Genomic DNA, 20,004 nt, shown 5'->3' on the forward strand with positions numbered 1-20,004 from the left:
TTTGAAGGGGCAAGGGGGGTTGCTCACCGTGTCTTGTGTTGTCATTGCCTGTCACCATAGAGTCTGTTTCGAGGTCTACAGCCATATCTCCGACAATATGAGTGATGGCTTTTTGGATTTCTGCTCCTGCCTTTGCTAGCGACCAAGGATTTGTTTGTCGACGCTGTTGTATGGTTTTTGTCCTTGTCTGTGGACCTTGTTTTGTCGTCATCCTTATAATCTCCCAACCTACAATGCAGTTTCTCTGCACGTAAATTATAGGAAAGTTAGAGTTGTGTGTGCGGATGTTATTAATGTGTTCGTGCTATCAAGCACTGATTATGTCTAGATGTTCCTGTGCCTTTGATCTCAGTAGGTTGCGGATTAGCACAATAAGACACTTACTTGTGGATCCAGTGGCCAAACAGGAATGTCGATGAGCTCGACTCGATGATTACCGCCTCCCAGAGCCAAACAGCAGCAAAACAGCACAGCAAGCGGCCTTGACACCACCGGGCTTAACGCCGCGAGGGTGACTATGTCTGGCCTTTGAGGTGATTCAGAGTCACGTGATGAGCACGTGACCGGCGGCAGTCTCCGCCCCCTCCGGGGAACGGACGTAGAACTGCAAGAGTCTCCTGACTCGCAGTGCAGGGCAGGTAAAGATTTTGCAAATGCGAACGCACGTTCGTTTTCCTGAAAGTTCAGCTGCTGCAGCAAGAGCAAGACAACGCAAGCAACACAGGTTCAAATCCCACCCCCTGTGCTTAGAAACCACTCCCTGGTATTAAGCACGTTATAGAAGAAGAATTACAATGGTCAAACATTTCTACACTGTACACAATATTTTAGGAACAAGGATTTTGTCAAGTGACCGAGAACACAGAGATGGAATGTCTTGTGATCATCGTAACATAGACCAAGGCAGAAAAAAACATGCCATAACTGCAACTTGTGAAAAGCAAAACCCGTAGTCCGAAATGGATGCTTATTCTACTCTAAAAGCATTTTGGAAGCTGTCGTCTGCATTGTGAAGTTGAGGTATTTAAGAACACACTAAATCAGTGACTCACCTCCTGAAGTGTGCCTGAAATAAACATTTAATGAGTCTAGCAATTATTGTATAGAATTCCAGAAGGGAAAATTATTTGTTATTTCTATTCTTCCTTATTTAGGGTCACTGCTCAAAGTGTTTCACTTGTGGAACCCCCTGTATTTTTTAAGAGGCAAAGCCTGCCACTCCAGAAACATAGAGCCACATGGCGCTGGCCACAGACCACGAGCTTCCATTTTTGTAAAAACAAATAATATTTTGTTTGTATTTTTTATTTTTAGGGGTAGCAAGGGAGACCACAGGGGTCTGGCGACCCCCAAATGACGTCCCTGATTGGATGTTTTACCGAAGTAGTGTCCCTCGGCCCTAAGAGTTCCAAGGCACAGGGTACAGAGCTGTTGCATTAGGGTGTAGGGAGAACATTGATTTTACTTGTGCGATGGCAGCAGGGCCTTGGGATACCCGAGTCAGTCTGATTCCTGGTTGGCTGCCGCCTTAACCGTGCACTAGACACTGGCTAGGCATTGCAGGTCATCTGCATTGTAAACAGCTGCAACAGTGTAACCAGCCTCAGGCAGTGGTCAGGACTCTGGGGAGAAGGGCAAGTGACGTATCAGTGGGGAGGATTGTATGTGTCCCAAAGTGCTAGAAGGCAGCTCTTTGCATTTCTGATCAAGGGGCCTTCTGGGAGTCAGAGTCCAAAAAACAACGCTTGAGGAACAACTAAATGAAAGGTGTGGGGTGGCAGGAGAGGAGAGTACATGTCCTGAAGTCCAGGAAGTCAGTATGCATTTTATTTTACGTTTGTTTCATTTTCATACAGCATAACAATGCATTTTAACATTAGACAGCTATCCAATTTCCCAGGACAACTCAAATCCCCTCGTTAATCAAAAGAAGTTAGCAAAAAAGCAGCGTGGTCAAGTAAAAGCAAGACTGAGGGCATAAAAACAAAAATCAAATTCTGACTATACGTCCCTTGTTTAAAAAACAGCAATCAATCCAACCCAATGCGAGATTCATCAGTAATCCCCAATATACAAAACAGCTTCTAATGGGGAAACATGACTTCCCTGAAAGTCACACACACTAAACAACAGGTCCTACAGGTCTCAGACACCAAAGGGCAGGGCAGACAACCTATAGGACCCGTCAGGGTCCTCACACCGTCTACATGCAACTACTCGCCCATACCCACCATCACAGGTAAAGCCCATTGAACTCCAGGCATCCCTCCAGATCCATACTGTTGTGCAGTACCTTATCCTAGTCTGCTGTCCTCTGTGGCTCGTGCAGCCACTCAACTAACAAGAGCATTTCCCAGATCTTCTCTCTGCTAGCTCCTAAACATTGGAACGATCCTCCTCTTTCTCTTCGTACCTTTCAATCAAATCTGAAAGCGCAGCTCTTGTCTTCTCTTTCCGCTTAATTCTGCTGGTCTTTTCCCGCTTCTGTTTCTACCCATGTTACATTATCAGGTGATTTTGCCGCTTTTTAATATATTTTGTTCAGCGCCTTTGGTGAAAAGCACTCTATAAATTCAATAAAATGAAATGAAATGAAATTGTTTACGTTTTCTCTCAGAGCTTGCTTTTATCAATTATGATTGCCCTATACACCCATTTCTGCACGCCCTCTGTCAGGAGGTTATTATTTTGCTCTAATCGGTGGAGGGGAACCAGTTAGGGGTGGGGGGTCTACTGACTTTATTGCCGCTCACTAACTCGAATCTATGCCACACCAGAAATATCCTGCTCTCACACAGCTGCACCTCGTGTTGCTTAGGTTATTCCCCCTGCCCTTTGTCCTTCCCAACATGTATCTTGAAACACACATACTCCTCCTCTGGGTCCAGTCAAGAGTCTGAAGGAGAAATATCTGCCTCGGCTGACTCATTCTTCCATTAACAATCTCGCTTAGTAAGGCATCTACATGAGCGCAGGTTCTCTCGTCTGTTCTGGCATATCTCGGAAGCCAGTTCCTCCTTCCACTACCGTCATGTTAGAATATAATAATAATAGGCATTTTCTTCACCCTAAACTAATCTTTTTTTGTGATCAAAACCCCGTTTACTTGCATTGTTCAAAAGGGGTTGCATTTGTCAATTTCACTTAACAAATCAAAATAGAAATGTGTTTGTGCCCTTTGTTCTGTCAGTCATTGCAAGAACGTGTTATTACAAGAAAAGACTGGGTCCATGTAGAAGGCATGTTTTAGCCTCCTGGCCTTCACTGATAAACCTAGGTTAAATAGGATTAAAGACCATTCAGCGAAGTAAGAAGACCTGTTTCAATATGGTTTCATTTTCTTGGCTAAATTTTATGTAAAGGCTGACTGCACTAAGCAGAGGTTAGTTACACACTCAGTCATAGTGTTCAGTCCTTCCATTCTTGTCAAAACCATGACAGGTATCTTTGAAAGGTTGTTCAAATAGGATTACCATTGTTGGAACGAAGGGCAGGTGGGTTTTGTGTTTATGGACCTCAAACATAAGTCACCGACTGTGAACTGGTTGACGTATAGCACAAGAGTTGACACATCTAGAAGTAAACGGCAAGAAAAATATGACCATATGCAGAGAACGTTAAATAAATGCTGTCAGTAAGAACATTTTATGTTTCTATGATACATATGAGACTAAAATACAAACTTTTGGCATTGAAGTCTTCCCATTCTTTCTTTATAAAGAAATATAGAAGTTCAAACATAAGAGTGACAAAGCATACGGGAAAACCTAATTTTGATAGGGAAATATGTGTTAGGAAAAAAGAACTCAGGAACAGCATATGGCTAACTTATAAGGAAAACATGGACCTAGGCACCAGGTTAGCATACATTCGGCAGTTGAAACAATCATGCAGGAATTGACATAAACAACATAGATGAAATCTTCTGCAGGAGGATGGGGAACACATGCTCACTATAATACTAAAGAAACAATCATCACATTTCTGGTCACTGATGAGACCTAAGGAGACAGGGCAAGCAGACATCCAGTCAAATCCCATACCTGCACAGAATTGGGAAAAATACTATTTTGAATTGTATGTGTTGCCTGTTACTTTAAACGAGAGTGCTGAGACGACTGTATGCCTGCAAATGCATTTTGGAAGAGATAATATTCATACATTTATTAAAAATCTTTCTACATCTACAGCTCTGGGACCAAATGGTCTCAGTAACATTGTTTTGATAAGGTTACGAGAAGTATGGCTATTTTATACATTACTTTTTTCTTGGAAAGAAAAATAATTGTAGACGGTTGGAAATTGGCAAACATCATACCTATTTACAAAAAAAGGAGATAATTAATTTTCAGGTAACTACAGGCCCATTGCAATTCTAGATGCAGATAGTAAAATATTTGCCACACTAATTCTGAGAAACATTCCAAATTCCAGACCAGCTTCAGAAAAAGGGTGGGGACCACACTGAACGGATTCCTGATGGACATCCTAATCCAAACAGCCTACATAAAGATTCCCCCACCCCTATTGTACATAGCATGCATAAACATCTCTATAGCATGTGACACTGTGAATCGGATGAAACTGTAGAATACATTACATGAATGGAAAATACCTGATGGACTACTAGCCGTATTGATGGAAATTCATAGAGACACCAAAATACATGTAAGATTGGACATACAGGGCACCATCCCCAAAGATATTTCTACCTCTAAACGTTTGATAGAAGGATGTGTGCTGGTGCCTTGTCTATTCAACCTATACATGTCAGGCATGGGTGATTACCTGGAAAGGGTCTTGAAAAAAACCGTCAGACAAAAAATGTTGACCTAAGAAAAATAAAAGGTAGAATTTGGAGAGGAGCCCTACTATTATCAAATTGTGTACCAGTAGCCGTAATCAGACATGAACTAGGTCTGATCTTGTTGGAAGGCTGGTATTACTGGAGGAAATTTGAACTATTTAGGCAAATATTAATTCCCTCTAGCAAAACGTTATACTTAGATATCCAGTTTCTAACGATTAGCGATAAAAGTGGCCCACTCCAAATTTTTAAACAAGATTATGAAACTATCCGGAAGAGCATAGATTCAGATATTGATACACTTGTTTCAAATCCTAAAACTGGTGCGAAACACGAGAGGTGATCTTAAAATACAAATTATTGGCTCATCTTTCTATGGACATTAGAGCTGTCGATGTCCTACCAAAATATTTAGTCACATTTCCCAACACATATTGGAGTATGCAGTTCATGTGTTACAGATTCAACCTACTACCAACAGGTAAAATCCGTATTTTAAGAGGCCTTCAAGCTAAAGAAAATGACTACTGCCAAAGTTATAAATCAGAAAAAGAAACAGAATGTTTATATCAATTGGTTATTAGCTGTTCAGCCCAAATGAATTAAGATATAACACATTCTATAAGTATGTACGCTCAGACGAATGGCTAACCACAGACTATATTTGGTATAGAGTTTTAACAGGAAAGGAAGTTTCATTAACTATTGCCTTGACTACATTTTTAAATAGTATACATTTACTGACATAATCTTGATAAAATTGTATTTTTTAGGACCACTAATGATCTAGGTGATTAATGAATGACATTTTTAATAAAAATCTGTAATTTTAATATGGTAATTTTAAGGATTGAATGTAAATAGCATTTCTGTTTTGCTGTTTCATTTGATTTTGCATTGCAAATATGAACTTACTATGTCTCTTTTAACCGTTGTGCAATTCTTCATGTACCTGTAAAGGTTGTTTTTTGTATTTTGACCCACATGTCTGTCCTTGCTCTTTGCCCCACTCTCTGCGATTGCCCATCATGCTTCACCCTTTCCTCACCATTTGCCCCTTCTCTGCAATCCATTTAATCTTTCCCTTTACCCTTTCCTTTTGCCCCTCTGTGTGCCCTCTCCCTTAGTCCCCTTCTCTTCCTTTGCTTGTTTGCCCTCTCTCTGACGAAATGGGACGACTAAGTGCACTTGGTTATTTCTGTAATGGGGCACCGTACCCACCGTTTTGGTGGCGACAAACAGCCTCAGAAGTGGGTTGCAACTAGCTGCTCAAGCAGGGAGATGAGCTTAGAGAGGAGGAAGCATTGATATTCATATTGATATTTTATTTCTATTGCGCTCGTACACAAGTGTTTCAGAGCGGGACACGTCAGGGGAGGGGAACAGGGGAGAACAAAACAACGATCTTACTAGGCCCAGTGACATTGAGAATGCGCAAGTGCATGGGAGGGGGGGGGGGGTGAGTGCATGGAAGGGGGGGAGAAGTGGAAAGTGCGGAGCAAAGGAGAAACAGATAAATAAATAATAAATAAATAAATAAATAATAAAGGCAACAAACAGTGGTAGTGCAGCCAGCAAGTGGCAAGTGCTGGGTTTAATGCAGCAGAAATATGTTGCTTGCTTCTCACAAAAGACCTCCTAGCATCTGAGTAATGTATCAGGACAAGAAAAAAAGATGACCATAGTGGGGGGGAATTATCTAAGGGGGCTGCGTTACATAAACAGACAGCACTTTAGTAATGTGCACCTTTGCTATTAACAAATTCATACATTAACAATGGCTCTGCTGGGGGGAGTTCACTGGGGAGGAGTTCACTGCTTAAAAGACGCATCTGCTGGAACACTGTAGACATCAGCGTGTCCCATTACCAAAGCCCAGGACCCAGAGAATGGCTTAGCCATGGAAGGGTTCAACTGTAATTAGATGAAGAATGCTGAATTAAACGTAGAATGAACGAGACTCGTAGCAAAATGCTTCAGCTGAAACCAAGAGCAGTACTGCTTCTATGGGCGAGTTCGCAACAGGTCACTGTAGAAAAAGCCTTGTTACATGAGAAGCAGTGAACTTAGTGAAACCAAGCATTACAGCATTTTGCAGCAGAAAGGAAGTAGGAATGCATTTGGAACTAAGAGTCACTGTTCTCTAAAGAAAGGACCCATCGGTCGATATGACACGTTGAGTGATGTTGTAGGTTGGATTAGGCAAAGTCATGGTGATTGGGCGAATATACAGCTCGGTATGGAAAGTGTAAAGGAGGCCAGCGTCACTATGAAAGGGCTCTTTGACGACAGGAAAAAAGGAAGGAGGAGCAAAAAAAACAGAAGAGCAAAGGAGAGGAAAAGGGTTGCTGCTGTCATCCTCTCATGTTTAGCTGTCTCTGTGGCACACTGGACTGCATTCCAAACTGGAGCGAAATGTTTCTGAATAAAAAAAAGGGGTCTACATATGCGCTCAGAAAATCCAAGCTGATTTTCCTGCTAAGCATTTTTCAACATAAAGGGACAGTTTATTTTGGCTTATCTCTGTGGCATTTGGGGAATTTCATTCTGCACTGGAAGAAACGGGGTCACTGCAAAAAGGGGCCCGCCATTGCAATCAGAGAATCCAAGCTGGTTTTGCCATTTTCAGAATAAAAGGGACAGGTTTGAGGCACATTGTAATTGCATTTGGAACTGGGAGAACTGTTTTTGAATGCAAATAGAGGCCTGCATTTGCGCTTGGAGAATCTAAGCAGACTTTGCCTCTAAGCATATTACAAAATATAAGGCGCCTAGAAACATTTGCGTACAAGCGCTGCATAAATGACTCATCATATCATATCATAATGCTCGGGTGAGACCAGACAGAGACATTTTACACATGATTTGAGATCAAGGGATTCTCGGGGCTGAGGATTACGCACATAGTCATGGCAGATGCATGGGTGCTGGATGCTCCTAGTCATGGCAGATGTGTGGGTGCTGGGTGCACCTAGTCATGGCAAATGTATGGGTTCTGGACGCACGTAGTCATGGCAGATGTATGGGTTCTGGATGCACCTAGTCATGGCAGATGTATGGGTTCTGGATGCACCTAGTCATGTCAGATGTGTGGGTGCTGGATGCACTTAGTCATGGTGGATATATGCGAGCTGGATGCACCTAGTCATGGAAGATGGATGGTTGCTGGATGCACTTAGTCATAGCGGATGTATGGGTGCTGGACGCACGTAGTCAAGGCAGATGTATGGGTGCTGGATGCACCCAGTCATGGCAGATGTATGGGTGCTGGATGCATGTAGTCACAGCAGATGTATGGGTGCTGGATGCATCTAGTCATGGCAGATGTATGGGTGCTGGATGCACGTAGTCATGGCAGATGTATGGGTGCTGGATGCATGTAGTCACAGCAGATGTATGGGTGCTAGATGCACCCAGTCATGGCAGATGTATGGGTGCTGGATGCATGTAGTCACAGCAGATGTATGGGTGCTGGATGCACGTAGTCATAACAGATGTATGGGTGCTCGATGCACGTAGTCATGGCAGATGTATGGGTGCTGAACGCAAGTAGTCATGTGTGATGCTTGAGCTAAAATATGACGCTGGTGCGCAGCGCATTCTGGGGCCACTCAGAGCCATAATGGATATTTATTCCATGCCTCAGTGGAAGCTGCACTTGCACAAAGATTTTCAGCTTGGTTAGCAGTATTTCACTGAAAAGCATGTTTTCAACGTTATTCGTTGCTTGTGTTGGTCTGCATAGCTCATTCAAGGACACGCAGCTCGGAGAGGCTAGCATACGCAGGTGCCGGCTGGTACCCGATAAGGTTTGTTATGCCCCGTGCCAAGGTTAAAGATGAGTTATGGAATTGTTTTCTGTGGTGCTTTAGGTGAGGAAAGCGTTTTGCTCCTTGGGGTTACCGTTGGTCATCAACATGCAAGCACTAATACCAGAAGGTTCGAGAAATTGCCACCCCTTTTGAGGAGGGCATATAATGTGGGGCTCTGGAAAGGTCAGGTGGGAAAAAAGCACAAAGACCTCAGTCGGAGGGCAGACACCTTGTTCCGAAATCCCCGTGGGTTACTGTGCTCCCGGCCTGGCTGTTACCAGGGTCTTACCGCCGCTTCTGGCGAGATGAGGAATTCAGTTATGCCCATGGTGATGTATTCTTGTTAGCTTATCTTTTCTGTGATTTATTTCTGTGTTATCACTTATTGCTTTATGTAAGTTTAACTATGAATAAATAGCCGTATAAGAGAACTTATTCTCTAACTGCGTGTGCAGGTGTGAGTCATTGCTTTCGTCTGCCTGCGTTGAAAGTATTTGCTCTGCTCTGCAAGTGTACTGGTGATAAATAACTGTCCGTGCACTCTTGGCATCACGAACAGGATATTTGTGATGAATAGCTCCAAATATTATTTATTTATTTATTTATTTATTTATTTATTTATTTGGTAATGCGCTCCGAGCCCGTGGGCATCTAGGCGCAGCAGTACAAGAGGACTCGAAACTTAGTTACAAAGCCTGACACAGGCTAACACAGCAAAACAGTGGTCACTTACAGTGGGTGATACAATGCATATAAAATAACAAGGGTTAGGCGCATAAGAGTAACATATTAGCAGGTTGTATCGTTTCCGCTAGGGTGAGGGTCATTGCATGTCATTATTGTGCAGCCATTTGAGAGCGTAGGATCTGAATCTTGTGTAGGGTAAAGGGCATCTAAGGTCAGATGGGAGTGTGTTCCATGATTGTGCGGCTCTAACTGGGAAGCTAGCACCGCCCGCTGTGGTAAGTTTGAATCTGGGGACTTCCAGTAGGAAGGTGTTGGCAGATCTCGTCAGTCGATTAGAGGGTCTCCAGTTGATTCTTTCCGCTAGGTAGGGGGGTGCTTGATTGTTGAGGCATTTAGAAGTGAGGGAAATAGTTTTAAGTAGGATTCTGTCCTTTATCTTTAGCCAATGGGCTTCTGTCCGGTGTTTGGAGATATGTTCTCTGCGTGGGATGTTCAGAGCTGCTCTAAGAGCGTTATTTTGTAATCTCTGGAGTTTGTCAGTGACCGACTTGTTGGCACCTGAGTATAATGCGTTACAGTAGTCCAGTCTGGACATGACAAGGGCATTGGCCAAGGTGAGGCAACTGGCACTGGACAGGAAGGGTCTGGCGGCCCGGATGAGTTTGCACGTGTAGGTGGTTGAGGAGGCAAGGGAGTTTACTTGCTTTTTGAGGGTAAGAGCTGAGTCAAGGTAAAAACCCAGCGTTTTAACCTCGCGCATAACCTTAATAGTGTTGTTATCAATGTTAAATGAGGTATAGTCCGGGGTGAGTTTGGATAGTTTGTGGTCTGAACCGAGGAGCAGGATTTCAGTTTTATCGTCGTTCAGGCAGAGGCCATGTGTGGCCATCCATGCTTGAATGAGGATGTAAATTTTGTTCACCAGAGCCAAGTCCACTTCATAGTTGCCCGAAAGGGGTATGAGGATCTGGGTGTCATCTGCGTAATTAGTGTAGGTGACGCCCAGTCTGTCCAACTTGTCGGACAATGGCTTGGTGAAGATATTGTACATAGTGGGTGAGACACAGGAGCCCTGTGGGACTCCACATGTGATTTGGATAGGGTCAGCACAAGTGGAGGGGGAGAACACTCTCATAGTCCGGTTGGCTAGAAAGGATTGGACCCATGCTATAGCGTCTCCTGTGAAGTTGGCAGCCAGCTTGAGGTGGTTGCATAAGACTGCATGGTCCACCAGATCAAAAGCTGCTGACAAGTCCAATAAGAGTAGCAACGCTGTTTTCCCATTGTCCTTGAATTCCTCCATTTTGGTTTTAAGATCTAGCAGGGCTGTTTCCGTGCCATGGAGGGGGCGGAAGCCCGATTGGCGCGAGCCTAGTAGATGATTAGCTTCTAGGTACTCTTGAATTTGGAGATAGGCTACTCTGTCGATAATTTTTAGTAGGAAGGGTACCGTGGTGATAGGCCTATAGTTAGTCGGGATAGATGGATCGGGGGTTTGTTTTTTGAGAAGGGGGAGGACCCATGATTCTTTTAAGTTAGCTGGCACTGTGTTGGATTTGAAGGATGAGTTGATAAGCTTTGAGATGAAAGGGGCTAAGTCTCTGGCAGCGTCCTTTATTATTTGAGCTGGGCAGCTGTCGCCCTTACAGTTAGAAGGCTTCAGTGAGAGGATAACCTTTTCAGTGTCAATGATGGAGATGGGTTTAAAGCTGAAAGGGGGGATAGTGAAAGGTTCAGTTACTGGAGGCACTTGTTGATCAGTAGGAGAGAGGGTGTCTTTTTTATTCATTATTTTAAGATGGAGGGTGGAGATTTTGTTAGATAGGGCATTCTGTATATTAGTGCACCATATCTTGTCCTGAGGGACCGTGTCAGATGGTTGGATAGGGGATTCCATTTCCCGGAGGATGGCAAATATTTCCTTGGTATTCGATTTGGCATTGGTAATTCTGTCATTGAATACGTTTTTTTTGGTGTTGATAATTTCAGACTTGTAATGTTTTGTAGCTTGGGTTAACTTGGCTTTGTTGTCGTTGGTGGGCGAATTGCGCCAGATAGTTTGGAGTTTTCGTTTCTGCTTTCTAAGGTCCTTAAGCTGGGGGGTGAACCAGGCGTTAAGGTGGGCTTCTTGCTTAGCTTTGCGTGGTTTTGCAGGTGCAATGGTGTCTAGTGCGTGAGACATAGTTTTGTTAAAGGTGTCTACTAGTGTGTCTGGGTCAGTGTTGTCCTTCAGACCGTTAATAGTGGGCAGGAGGAGGGGGATAAGTTTTTCTGTAGTAATATCTTTTTTACTTCTGGTAGGGAGTGGTGGTGCCATTTTGATAGTTTTGGGGCTGGGGAGGTCAAGTGTGGCAGTGAAGTTTATTAGAAAGTGGTCGGTCCATAGTTGAGGTGTGATGGCAGTGATGACTATGTTGCAGTTGAGTTCTGAGACCCAATCAAGGTTTCTGCCTTTAGCATGTGTTGGGGAGAGAACCTTTTGGGTAAGGCCTTGGTCATTTAAGATAGATGTTATAGAAAGGGCATTTTTATTGCCTGGCTCATTGAAACCGATGTTGAAGTCGCCCATCAGCAGCGTTTGTGAGTGTTTTTGGGTGTTGTTCGCTATGAGGGTAGTAAGGTCATCTTCAAAGCTTCCCAGGGGACCTGGGGGCCTGTAGATCAGGTGAATGGCTAGCGTGCGGTTGTTGGAGAGTTGCATTTTTGCTGAGAGTACTTCGCAGGAAGCACAGGGGTGTGAGGTGGTAAGTCGGATAGGCAAGGTGGTTTTTGCGATGATCGCTTGGCCACCGCCTTTGGCATTGGGTCTGTCTACTCTGTGGATCTGGTAGTTGTCAGGTATGGCTAACATCAATGAGGGTCCTGCTGCCTCATGGAGCCAGGTTTCAGTTACGGCAAGGAAGTCAATGCTACTGTTGTTTAGTATGTCAGCAATTTCAATTGCATGAGCTACCATGGATCTGGCATTGATAAGGGATCCAGTGAGAGTTAGGGTGTTATTGGGAATCGGATGACTTGCAAGTGTATCTGTATGCTTATTTTGACTCCGGCGTTTCTTTTGGTGGAAGTAAGTAGGAGTTGGGGTTGGAGTTAAAGGTGTCGTAGCTAGTGTTTGCTTTTTCATGTGTGTCTGTATGGATGGGAATCTAGCAGTATTGTTGGTGTTGTTTCTTTTAGGTTCGTATATGCAGGGTAGCCTTGCCCTGAGTCTCAGGTTTCTATCTGTGGGTGGGCGAGAGCTGAGGGAAGCAAGCAAGGTCATGATTGTAGCTAGGAGGGTCAGGGAGGTCAGGTTTCTGCACATGGTAGTAGGAGTGGTCCGCTAATGCGATTTGCTTCCCTTGTTTCGCTAAGATGTCTGGCTAGGGTGACGCAAGGTGTAGTGCAGGTGGCTAGTTGAAGCTAGGGCTGCGCCTAACGATAAAGGGCATGATATTCACGAGACACAGTATGGGCTAGAGTGCATGGTCTGTTGATGAAGAAAGGGTACTACAAATCAAGGTGGCCCGTTGACGACCATAAGGCACAACACAGTTAAAGTGGTCCGTTAGCGACCATAGGGCACAACACAGTTAAGGTGGTCCGTTAGCGACCATAAGGCACAACACATTTAGAGTGGTCCGTTAGCGACCATAAGGCACAACACGGTTAAAGTGGTCCGTTAGCGACCATAGGGCACCACACAGTTAAAGTGGTCCGTTAGCGACCATGAGGCATAACACAGTTAGAGTGGTCCGTTAGCAACCATAAGGCATAACACAGTTAGAGTGGTCCGTTAGCGACCATAAGGCATAACACAGTTAGAGTGGTCCGTTAGCGAATCATACACAGATCCGTTCATACACAGATCCATTAAAGAATCTGTGTATGAACGCAGATAGGCTTCACTTACATTGCAAGCGAAAGTTTGTTTTCATTTGGCAGTGAATGTCAGACTGTATTAATCTGTGTTTTTTTTCTGTGTGCATGCTTGTGCAAATGAAGGAGTGACTGCAGAGGAAAGGAAAAAAGAGGTTTTGCAAAATATTGTACTGATGAATAGTTTGTTCAGAAAAAAGGGTGTTCCCGCTGGCGGTGAATGTCCCGATGTTATGATCCCAGGGTGGGCGAAGGGCCCATATGATAAGTTGGCCCAAGTTTGGGCATGAGGTGCATGGTTAAGTGAACCATGGGATGACAGTTTAAAGGAGGCTGCTCCGGCAGAAGTAATGTTTTGTTTACAACAGATTTCAGTGGAAAGAGGAAAGGAATGTGCCGCGTTAGGCAGGCGGGGTTGGGTCCTCCTGCATGCCTAAAGAAAGATACATCAGAGAAATGTGGAGTTAAAAGAGAATATTTTACGATTAGAGAAGGAATTGTCTGCAGAACGGCAGATTACGTTAATGCGGCAATTACAAATGAAGCTTTTTAAAGACAAGGCTGATAAATATCAGGCTGTGGCAGTGAGGGCAGCAGTTAGAGTGGCTAGGTACAAATATAGGAAAAGATGAGGGGGATCAAACAAAGAATTTGCTACAGCAGGTGTAGATTGGGACCCCGATAGGTGGGATGGAGACATTTTTGACTCAGAAACCCCCAAGAGCAGCTCGGAAGGTGAGTCAGACTCCAAAGCAGAACTCAATCAAAAGGCAGTGACGGCTAAGCCAGTTAGAAGACGGTGTGCCAGACCCCACCCGCAGAATCCTGCAGGCGGGGTTGTGGATTTTACCACGCTGGAAGATTACACTCAGCAGGAGGTTGGGGAAATCATTACTCATTTGAGGCAAAAGTCAAGGGAACCTTTACTGACATGGATGGTGAGATTGCTAGAAGGAGGCGCAGCAGAGCTACTGGTGGATGCGACAGACTCAACACGCTTCCTGCCTTTGTCAACTGACACCAGTATATAGGAGGTCTTAAGGGTAGGGCCGCTCCCTGAGGATGATGGGCATGATGTGGTGACCAAGTGGGTTGCGATGAAACAATACTGCAATCCTGGGGGGCACAAGGAAATTTCAGACACCATCTAAGGGTACGTAGAGGCGGGTGTATTACGCCCTATTACTACCGTGTGGAACAACCCACTCTGGCCTGTCAAAAAAGGGGACAGGTCTTGGAGGATGACCCTGGATTACCGCGAGCTAAATAAACACACTCCTCCCCTGGTGCCTGCAGTCCCAGATGCCATTACCTTGATTGAGAATGTCCAAAAGTTTGAGGGGACCTGGTATGCAGTGGTAGATTTAGCCAATGCATTTTTCTCTGTGCCAATTTCTGAAGAGTGCCAAGAGCAGTTCGCATTTTCTTGGAACGGGCATCAGTACACCTTCACGAGGTTACCTATGGGGTACATACATAGCCCGACCATCTGTCACCGGCTGGTGGCAGAGCACTTAGACAAGATACCGTGTAAACCTGACATACACATCTCTCACTACATTGATGATATTTTGATTCAGGGCAAGGATGAGCAAAGTGTGCGAACCCAGTTAGAAGTCATTATGGAAGGATTGAAGAAGGAAGGATGGGAGATTAACCCGAACAAAATTCAAGGGCCAACTGAGACAGTGATATTCCTAGGGATTCGGTGGCATAATGGGCATCGAGAGAGGTGCCGAAGGTCCAAAAGAAAATACTTGAGTTCACCACTCCAAGGAACAAAAAGCAGGCTCGGCAGTTCATAGGGCTGTTTGGGTTTTGGAGACAGTACATTTCCCATTTAGGGCAGATACTGGCCCCCTTCTTCAAAGTGGCATGAAAGAAATATGAGTTTCAGTGGGGGGAGATGCAGCAAAAAGAATTTCATTTGGCGAAAGACACCGTGCAGCAGGTGCTTGATTTGTGGCCATTGAAGGAAGGCGAAGTGGAATTAAATGTGTCTGTGCAAGACAATAACACCAACTGGAGTGTGTGGCAGAAACAAGATAGGAAACGTGTGCCATTGGGGTTCTGGGATCGTAAGTTGCCCGATGCTGGTAACGCATACACTCCATTCGAGAAGCAGTTGCTGGCATGTTATTGGGCCCTTGTCGATACTGAGCAAATGACAGTGGTGCATGATGTGTTGATGAGGCCGGAAATCCCAATTACGCAATGGGTGTTGAGCTCTCCTAAAACACACAGAATAGGACACGCTCAACAAGCCAGTATAATTAAATGGAAATAGTACATTCAAGACAGAGCTAAATCAGGGAAGGGTAAGGTTGCAAAATTACATGAGCAAGTAGCCAACATACCACCCTCAGATTACATACCACAGGAAGTGTCTGAGAAACGCGAGTCTCCCGTGAAATGGGGAGTACCTTATGGTGATCTGACCGTAGAGCAGACAGACCATGCCTGGTTTACAGATGGCTCGGCTCGATATGTAGGGAACCGAGCGATACTGGAAAGTGGTATTATACAATCCCAAGACTAAAAAGATTTTGACAACATCAGGGAAAGGGAAGAGCAGTCCGTTTGCAGAACTTTATGCAGTTTACAAAGCATTGAAACAAGAGACCCGTGGTCGATGTCATTTGTGCACAGATTCATGGTCAGTGGCGAATGGATTGGCGGTGTGGCTGCCAATCTGGCAAAAGAATGGGCGGAAGATTCATTCAAAAGAGTTGTGGGGAAAAGAACTGTGTCAAGATATTGCGGAAATGTTATCACAAAGTGAAGTCACTGTGTATCATGTGGATGCGCGTTGTGCTACAGATTCATTAGAACGTTGGATTAATTCTGTTGCAGATGAACACACCAAGATTTCATCTGTGGATGCGGAGGCTCAGGAAGATGATTTGGAGGGTTTGGCCCAGTGGGCTCACCAGAAATGTGGGCACCTTGGAGAAAAGGCTCCTGTCAGGTGGGCACACGCTCGAGGAATCAGTATTCCTTTAGAGTTAGTGAAAACAATCATTTTGCAATGTCCAGTGTGCCAACACCAGCAGCATAGGCTTATCCCTCAGATTGTCCAGGGCCCGTTGCGGAGAGGAAAGTTACCAGGTCAAATTTGGCAGATCGATCATATCGGTCCTTTGCCAATCAGCAAAGGCTGTCAGAATGCATGCACCATTTTGGATACATACTCTGGATGTATGATGGTTTTGCCGTGCAAACGTGCTACACAACTGAACACGATTAAGTTGTTAGATCAGATCATATTGCATTACGGTGTGCCTCTGTATATTCAAAGTAACAATGGGTCACACTTCAAAGGCAAATTAATTCAGGAATATTGTCAGGAAAAGAGTACTGAATGGTTATACTCTGTCCCATACCACCCAGCAGTGTCAGAGTTAATTGAGAGAATCAATGGGTTGTTGAAAGAACAGCTGTGCAAATCTGGAGATGGCAGTTTAGCAGGCTGGCGTGATCGTGTGTTTGATGCAGTGCAAGTGCTAAACAATAGGCCATTGTTGCGACCAATTACTCCTGCCTTACAGATTCAACCCAACTCAGTTAGAGAGACCCTATTGTACTGGAAAATTACCCCAGGTTCTCTAGCTCCCTATCGAGTGACCCCAGAATCAGCAGGGGTAGACTTGCATTCTGATGAAGAAATCAGATTAGGCTCGAGAGGGATTGTTGTGATTGAAACAGGGATTGGAGTGCAGATTCCACCTGAACATATGGTATTGATTGCCCCTAGATCTGGATTAGCATTGAAGGGAGTTCAAGTGCTAGGAGGGGTCATTGACGCTGATTACCAAGGTGAGATCAAAGTCATCTTGATGAATAGTGGAGACCAAGTGTTACCGAATCATGAGGGCGATCAAGTGGCCCAGTTGATTATTGTTCCTGTTAAGTTGTCCATGATCAAAAAAGGGGAGCCTCCCACAGTGTTAACTACTCTTGGGGATTATGGTTTTGGCCCTTCAGACAGTATTGTACCGGGTGCAAAGGTGTGGGTGGAAAGACCAAGTGGCTCACCGGTGCCCGCAGATGTTATTTCATCAGGCAAAGACCAGGTAGTCTTAGTAATGGAACCCGGCAAAGAAAAATGGCAGTATGTGCCCGCAAACAAATGTTACCTAAGAGAGTGATTTTCAACACTGATATCTCTTTTCTGGGTTTGCCTTGTAGATCCTGTGTCTGGCTGGTGTAATTGTGGGACTATGTGGACTCCATTTGGGAGAGTCAAATGGCATGCTGCTACCAGTCAGAAATGTCACATCTGTGCGAGTGTTCCATGGGAAACTGATGATGATGAGCAATGATGTCCGAAAGCAGCCCAATGCCAACGCCAAAAAGCCAACCAGACCGAAGAACTGGATTCGTGGAATGCGGAAAACGCATCAGGTGCAAGCGCAAACAACGTTGATGCCAGCTATGCAAGAGATGTCTTTAGGGTGCCGATATGCACCGATGATCGCCCAAACCAAGAACATGTGGACGTATCTCGATCAGTACGTCCTAAACATCTCACATTTTTGCCTAACTGACGTGCATCATGCAAAAGCTTTGCTGCCTATCTGTGTAGTGGCCGTGCCGACGCCAGCTCCAATCTTGAGGCACATTTTCAGCGTCATGCACAATGATTCTGTGGTTCAAGATTCCGATGTCAGACAATCCGTTTTAGTCTATGAGAATTGCCGATTCTGTCAGGAAACAGATTGCAAATGTTTGAAGTTTGCAGTTTGAAGTGTAGAAACTTGACATGAATTATAACCTACAATATAACTCAAGGTGATGTATTACTTTATGACCTGCAATGCGAAAGAAATTGGGAAATGCCAACAGCTGAATTTAACCAAACAGGAAAATCAAACTGCATTTGAGAAGAGATTGTGTGCACGAATTCCAAGCACATGTGCCAACGTGAATAACACCATTAGCTGCAATCACACAATAGTAGCTGCCAGTCATTTAAATCATGTGAAACTTCTACTAGGATGGCTTTTCTCATGTGGCAATATCACATACACATACATTCAGCTAACATTTCTGGAGGTCCATGTGTCTTAATGCAATTAGGGCTGATGATGTTCCCTCTACACCCAGCAATATATCGAAGCAAAAGATCAACTTTTGAATCTGTGGGTCTATCTCCAAAATGTGATTCAAAGGTGCATTTGTTATCAGAGGCTGAGGTATTAGCATTGGCCCTGTCATTAGTGGGAGTTTGGGGTTTAGCCGCTGGAGGTTATAAATCCTTAATCAAATTAGCGTGTTTAGTAGTAAAAGGACTTAATCATACTTCTAAAGCATTAGTAGAGTTGCTCCTTGATAGCAAAGTTATTAGAAAAGCAGCTTTGCAAAACAGGGCCGCCGTTGATTATTTGTTGCTGAAACATAACTTGGTATGTGTTGTTTGTTGAAGGTATGTGTTGTTTTAACCTGAGTGACCATTCATGATCCACTGAAAGTCATATTAGAGGTTTGAAGGACCTCGTTTCCCAAGTGTCTCAAGATCATAATGGGAATTGGTGGGATTGGTTATTCTCATGGATTCCTGATGTTGGGTATACACTGCGTTACACCTTTGCTTGCATTTGTATTATACTTGCTATCATAATTGCTGGTTGTTGTTTTATTCAATGTATTCCCAATTTAGTTCTGATGATTTGTTGGTTTCAAAGACCGGCTCCTCTGCCAGAGGGCTATGGAAGGTAAATATCCAAGGGTGGATTGTGATGCTTGAGCTAAAATATGGCGCTGGTGCGCAGTGCATTCTGGGGGCACTCAGAGCCATAATGGATATTTATTCCATGCCTCAGTGGAAGCTGCACTTGTACACAGATTTTCAGCTTGGTTAGCAGTATTTCACTGAAAAACATGTTTTCAACGTTATTCGTTGCTTGTGTTGGTCTGCATAGCTCATTCAAGGACACAGAGCTCGGAGAGGCTAGCAGACGCAGGTGCCGGCTGGTACCCGATAAGGTTTGTTATGCCCCGTGCCAAGGTTAAAGATGAGTTATGGATTTTTTTCCGTGGTTACCGTCGGATGACCCGGCTGACAACCATCAACGCGCAAGCGCTAATACCAGATGGTTCGAGAAATTGCCACCCCTTTTCCCCTTTTGAGGAGGGCATATAATGCGGGGCTCTGGAAAGGTCAGGCTGGACCTCAGTCGGAGGGGGGGAACGCCTTGTTCCGAAATCCCCTTGGGTTGTTTTGCTCTCGGCCTGGCTGTTACCAGTTTCTTCCAGCCACCTCTGGTGAGATGAGGAATTCAGTTACACCCATGATGATCTATTCTTGTTAGCTTATTATCTTTTCTGTGATTTATTTCTGTGTTATCACTTATTCCTTTATGTATGTTTAACTATGAATAAATAGCTGTATAAGAGCACTTATTCTCTAACTGCTTGTGTGGGTGTGACTCATTGCTTTCATCTACGTGCGTTCAAAGTATTTGCTCTGCTCTGCAAATGTACTGGTGATAAATAACTGTCTGTGCACTCTTGGCGAGCAATACATCATGGCAGATGTATGGGCGCTGGACACACGTAGTCATGGCAGATGTATGGGTGCTGGACGTACCTAGTCATGGCTGATGTATGGGTGCTGGACGTACCTAGTCATGGCTGATGTATGGGTGCTGGACGCACCTAGTCATGGCAGATGTATGGGTGCAGGATGCACGTGGTCATGGCAGATGCATGGGTGCAGGATGCACGTAGTCATGGCAGATGTATGGGTGCAGGATGCACCTAGTCATGGCAGATGTATGGATGCTGGACACACGTAGTCATGGCAGATGTATGGGTGCTGGACACACGTAGTCATGGCAG

At 44.5% G+C, this 20,004-nt stretch overlaps 1 long non-coding RNA gene across 1 annotated transcript in view; it reads left to right on the forward strand.

Annotated features, from left to right (window-relative positions):
• Positions 1 to 19,574, forward strand: part of LOC138480816 (uncharacterized) — a 181,745-nt gene extending 162,171 nt beyond the window's left edge. Inside the window, exon 2 of the long non-coding RNA XR_011274132.1 lies at positions 17,353 to 19,574. This is a non-coding gene — a long non-coding RNA (uncharacterized lncRNA). The remainder of the gene's footprint in view (positions 1 to 17,352) is intronic.
• Positions 19,575 to 20,004: the final 430 nt, after the last annotated feature.

This window comes from Ambystoma mexicanum, chromosome 5p (assembly GCF_040938575.1).
Source record: "Ambystoma mexicanum isolate Mex_15411 chromosome 5p, UKY_AmexF1_1, whole genome shotgun sequence".
Taxonomy (NCBI): domain Eukaryota; kingdom Metazoa; phylum Chordata; class Amphibia; order Caudata; family Ambystomatidae; genus Ambystoma; species Ambystoma mexicanum.